Here is a 6,228-nt window from a genome sequence, read left to right on the forward strand (position 1 = left end):
TCCGGCTCAGACTGCATTGGTTAAAGCTTATGGGGCTGTCACGTGATGAACGAACGACTCAGAAAATCCCGAAGACTCGAACCAGCTGAACTACTTGACTAATTCCAGTACAGAACCTATAGGATGTTGCGCATGCGCGACTGAACGAATCACTCCCCGAGACGACTCGTTCTTCCCGAGTCACATTAAAGATTCTTTCAAAATGAACGAATCGTTCAAGAATGACCCAACACTACAGTCAAGAAGGACAGTTCTGACCTCTCGAACTTCGAAGTGGAACAGATACCAACGAGATCAAAGGCGGATATCGCGTTATTCTCACTTACATGCTTTGTTGCTAATAAACATTATATAATTTAAGTTCTGTTGCTTTTATATGAAAATAAATATGATGAACAACACACTCAAAGTGCTTGCTATTTAATTCCATACGAAAGGTGTATTTATCATCCATTTTTACTTTAATACAAACATGTATTTTAGATTTTTATAGAAATATGACAACAATCACATGATCTCACACAGAGGTCGCACTGTCATAGTGTTTGGGAACATTCATGCATAATTTAAATACATAATCACATAAAATCAGATACAAAAAATAAAATATTTTAGAAGAGAACCGCAGCATTACAGTTGTCTGAACCAATGACCATTAAGCTGTGTCGTCAGTCAGTCGTTTCCCATCATGCTTTTGATCAGTGCAGTCGGTGGAGAGCAACTGCGCTTGACTGCACAATAGGCTTGTTTGAGATGAGCAAAATCTGCACAGAACCGATCACCACGAGATGCATGCCGGTTAGAAAAGTGTCCGAGTTACGTCTGACTTGCTCTGATGTCATGCTGACGTGTGCCAAAAAACTCTTGCGATGGCGAGGCCGCTGTGTCGGATTGTGCAGTCGAGGGCAGTTGCTCTCCACTGACTGCGCTGATCAAAAGCATGATGGGAAACGACTGACTGACGACACAGTGTATGTGGTCCTTTGATATGCGTGTGTCCCATGAAGACCGATCAAATCCAGAGTAGTCCATTTTTGGAGAATGTCTTTCCTTTCGTATGGAATTAAATAGCAAGCACTTTGAGTGTCTGACGTGTGCCAAAAAACTCTCGCAACAGCGAGGCGGCTGTGTCGGATTGTGCAGTTGCTCTCCACCGACTGCGCTGATCAAAAGCATGATGGGAAACGACTGACTGACGACACAGTGTATGTGGTCCTTTGATATGCGTGATTCCCATGAAGACCGATCAAATCCAGAGTAGTCCATTTTTGGAGAATGTCTTTCCTTTCGTATGGAATTAAATAGCAAGCACTTTGAGTGTCTTGGTCATAATATTTATTTTCATATAAAAGCATCAGAACTGAAATTATATCATGTTTGTAAGCAACACAGCACGTGAGTGAGAATAATGCGATATCTGCCTTTGATCTCGTTGGTATCTGTTCCACTTTGAGAGGGCAGAACTGTCCGTCTTGACTGCGCTTATTTCACTCCTCCCCTCACTGCAGCCGACTACTCTTGCCTACATTTCAGGCGAGGCGAGGCGCATCTCAAACAAGCCTAGTAACATTGGCCAGCGACAGCCTTTGACATCATCACCCGGCATGTCCACAGTATTAAAGGGCGCCGGGAGAACAGGTCATGCTCTTCTTCGTTTTCAAGGACTGTTTTGTTTGAAGCGTGCATTTCTGGTAAGAACAATTCTTCTTCTTTACCATGGCGAGCACTAGTAATAGTCCGTGGGCCCAGGCCACAATTTTCACTAATTGGTACCACCCAAGGTGGCAAATTCTAGTATGATTTTTTTTTTGTACATATCTCTAGATGATATTACAACATGATAACCTTTTGTTAGTGGTAGCTTTGTCACAGAAATCAGCTTTCAATGACACTAACCGTTGAGCCAAAGAATTAAAAAATCTTGTTACTTTATTTGAACAGAACATGTCATACAAAGAAAAACAAAATAATTCTACCTTGTTCATGAACTTATTTGGTCATTGCAAACTGTTTCTGTTTATTCATCATCATCATCATCATCGTCATCATCATCATATTCAACCAGTTTCATGACATCAGTATCCTCCTCCTCCTCCTCCCTCTGATTGCTGCAGGTTTGTAGCTTGCACATTTCTGTGCACTTTAATTTGTTGGCAAGACAGGAACAGTCGGGAAGCTTGCAGGTCCGTGAACACTTGCAGGCCATAAGCTCCAGAACAGCCATTGGTGCTGGGGGTCCCCGCATCCAGTCTAACATCAGCATACCTGTACAAATAAGTGGAAGATATTTCTCATCCATTTCAGTGAGGTGTCCAAATGTCTAGAAATAACCTATACATATTTATACTATTTTATTATTAGTTATTAGAAAATGTAATTATTGTATTTATTATAAGCATACCTTTGTCATCAGTTGTCCATCCATGTCCTTTTGGTTCGGGTATGTCTGGCTGTCCTTCCAGACAGTGCCTCCAGACAGCTGCCTGGTAATTCAAGATGCATCATCCACTTTCCCTCTCTTGATGCTTGAATAAGACTAAGCAAAATCTCAACCATGTCCACATAAGACATCCAGAAGGCAGACAGGGGACCATTGTTTTCTCTTAGGTAGCTGAGGAACTCATTGAATCGTGTCAGAATGCGTTGACATGAATCTTGCTCGAGGGTTCCCTCAAATCTTGTCTGAGATATTTCTTCACACAGGTTTTCGACTGCTTGCAGAGTTGCTTCCAAGTGAATAAGATCTTCCTGATGATTCTGTTCTAACCATGGATGAAAACCTTTCCATGCTAGTCTCAGGAAAGCCTCATAGAGCAGCTTGTGGAGCCTTACTGCTCGATTATACCTGTGACCATCAATAACCCCTGAGATTGAGCCATCAGCTATCACTTCTGCCTCTACACAAAGGTCTCTTAGACCAGCATCTGCAAACCGTTTTCCAATTGTTGCCATGAAAGTACAGGTGGTATGGAAAACCCCCATTCTAAGGATGATGTTCTTGAATAGCTCCTGGTGTTTCCAGGTAATTTCTGTAGCTTTGGCATATAATGCCTGGTCAAAAACAACAACAATGTTGTTGAGCTGCAGAGACTTCATGATGCTTATCGACTGGTGAAGTACCTCATGTACTGTTGATAACTGTGTAGCAGGAGCATTGATTGTGGGCAAATAGCCTATACTATCTTCTTGTACACTTGTATCGTTGTGGGTGAGGATGTTGAACCCAGTCCAGCTGCAAACATCTTTGTTGGAAAGATGAGCCATTAGCCACATGTGGTTTCTGTCTGCTGCATCCTGTAGAAAGGAGGCATGATCAGTGTCAACCGTCTGTATAAAAGGAGGATTGGCACGCTCTCCTGCATTGTAAATGGGAAGTACCATCTCTACTGCTTCAATGCTTCTCTTCTTGGTTTTGGGGATGCAAGGCAGCAAGGCAAACTCAGCAGGATGATCAGCAGTAGGCTTTGTTTGCACAGCAATTCCATTTACTCTGTGATGTCCCTTCACCCCTTCACCACTCCTCTAGTCTGTCTATATTGTCCCACGCCAATGTTGTGAACAGACCAGGCTTGATGTTTTGTGGTAGTGGGATGGCATCTCCACTTGCTGCTTGCTTCTGAAGGCAAAGGGCTGTGTCAATTTCTTCTACCTGAGAATATGAAACACCATGGCCGAGTCTATTCAGTATCTTTATCAGTTCCACATTTCCAGTGAGTGACTTGACAGCAAAGGGCAACACAATATGTTTTGTAGGCTTGACTTTGCCGCAAGTAACAGCATAAACTAGGTCTTGGCTGAATGAAGCTGTGAGCCTTTGCACCCTCTGTAATGGGTTATTACCTACTTTGGATGAACCTGTTAGGAGTGTCTGAAGAAACTCCACTAGAGATGTACGAGTGCTGTTCATCATCTCAAGATCTGACGCATGTGGTGGCCATGCTTTGAGTAATATCTTGGTTCCGAATATCACCTCTGATCTTCAGTGCCACTTGCGATATGATGTCTTCGCTAACGCTTGATTTGTGCTCCTTCAGTTCATCTTTTAATTTCTGGCAAACCTTTACAAGTTCATCCATTGTCAAATTGTCAGGGTATACCAACAGCTTTCCTTTGTCATTTGGTATGATGTGTAAAGATTCACCAAATTCAGCTTCAACCTTGCGACGTAGGTGTTTCTTTGTAGAAGGTGCCACTTGTGTTACACCACATTCAGCCATTTCTGTCACCAGTTTAGAGGTCAGGTCTGTGAATGGTACCACTGTAGGATGTTCAATCAGTCCTTCAATCTGGTTTTGAAATCACATGAAATTTCAGCCGTCTTAAACTACTTCCATCTCTGCATCTCCACACACTCATCAATCTTTTTTTTAATTACTCACGAAGTTGTTATTGTATAAAACGGGTATCAAATGAAAGACTGGACCTTCTGCTTCAGAGTGACGCTACCTTGCTTGTAGAACAAAGATGGTCGGAGTAATCTTGATTTGAAAATGCATCAAATTAAACAAAGTTGCAATCATCGGTCATTTCTTCACTCATTTTCACACAGCTGAGTCATAGCTGAATAAGTCGCGAAGTGCTTGTAGCCTCCCAGGGTAACACATATCAAAATAAACAGCAGGACTCTCCTTTTCAGATGATGCTAGTGGCTTATCTGTACAATGAAGTATGGTGGAGTAATCTGGTTTTGAAACTAGCACCAGTCGTTGATGTTGCATAATATACTATTTCATATACAGTACATACATATTTCTTCAAATTGCTAGGTCATGGATTGTCCCACCATCATGGTTCTGATATCACCAGATTACAGACAGTCTTGTCTATCCATATCTGAAAAGATATCCCCCCTAACATCAATATCTTTTGAGATAGATATACAAATATAACAATTTAATAGATGCAAATAAATAGTTTTCTTTAATACGAAGTCTAATATAAAACGTATACAACAAATATCATGTAAAATTATGGCAGATCTGGATAGCCCTGACTTTCCTGAAAAAATCAACATATAGCATGTATGGCTACCTCTTACAATAGACTTCATACAAACCTGCTGTGCAGATACTGTAGGACGATAATGGCAAAAATAATGATTGTCCCAAAAGATTAGTAAAGCTACTCATTTGAAATGGTTACCATGTTTCAAAGTACTTATATGGACTCTACAAACAAACTGGTACCAAAGAGATTTTGCCACCTTAGGTGGTACCAAATTCTGGCTTGGCCCATGGACTATAAGTAGTGGTGGGCAGAGCGAGGCTTCATGAAACACTGAAACAGTCGAAGCAAATGTGCCGAGGCTATGAAACAATTCGACACCCGCCTCTACGGTGACACCTAGTGGTCTTTTTCAAGTATTGCTCTGAAACAGCATTGACAACTAATCAGTTAGGCGAATTGATGAATTATAACTTATATGTTGAGCTCCTCATTCCACCATGTGGGTTGGGGTAGTGGTTAGTGTGCACGATTGGCATGTTGTCAGAACTTGTCACTTTAGGTTCGAAGCATGTGTATAATTATAATACATTTTATTGTTCTGTTCTTGTAATGTGTTGTAACATCTCTCTGACAACTGAATTAACTATTTGTGAATGTTATTTTGTTCATGAAAAAATTAACATTAATAAAAGACATCAAGCCACAATGCCTGGCATTTTTTTACATATAAAGATTTTTATTTAAATATATTAATTGTTCTGCTGCATTAACTCCACTTTTATACTTTGCGGGAGTTAGGTTAAGACTGATGTGCGATTGTGTGGTTTGTTCCCGACCCTATCGATCAAAAGCAGATTCGGGTCTCGAAACACATGTGAAACGCACCGATGCGTTGATTCGCCTTAGTCACATGACATGGGTGTTTCGAATCACACTTCGGAGCAGTGTTTCAAAACAACTGCGCTTTGGGATCTCGACACCGTGTCGAAACATCAGTTTCGCGTCAGCCATCCCTATTAGTAAAGCGTTTAAGAAGTGTGTGGATCCGTGTCCTCATTATTTGACACCTGATGACACACACGATCTTTGCATCTTTTGTTTGGCCGAAGAGCAATGCGAGCATGCGCACGATGTCCTCCTCGAGGGGGCAGTTTGCGTGCACTGTGGGCATTTTCCTATGAAAAAGCTTCGCTCTCGTTGGTCTCTCTTTTCAAGGAAAGAGGGACAGCCATCAGCTCCCCATGGTTCAGGACCCTCTGCTGCTGAGGCACGGAAGAAAAT

General features: G+C 41.6%; 1 protein-coding gene across 1 annotated transcript in view; it reads left to right on the plus strand.

Annotated features, from left to right (window-relative positions):
- LOC107588554 (arylamine N-acetyltransferase, pineal gland isozyme NAT-10) overlaps positions 1-5,501 on the plus strand; it is a 17,340-nt gene extending 11,839 nt beyond the window's left edge. The window contains exon 4 of the mRNA XM_016276689.1: positions 5,492-5,501. The gene's annotated coding sequence lies outside the window, so the exon portion shown is untranslated. The remainder of the gene's footprint in view (positions 1-5,491) is intronic.
- Positions 5,502-6,228: the final 727 nt, after the last annotated feature.

This window comes from Sinocyclocheilus grahami, unplaced genomic scaffold (assembly GCF_001515645.1).
Source record: "Sinocyclocheilus grahami isolate Dianchi unplaced genomic scaffold, SAMN03320097.WGS_v1.1 scaffold105.1, whole genome shotgun sequence".
In the NCBI taxonomy this organism is placed as follows: Eukaryota; Metazoa; Chordata; class Actinopteri; order Cypriniformes; family Cyprinidae; genus Sinocyclocheilus; species Sinocyclocheilus grahami.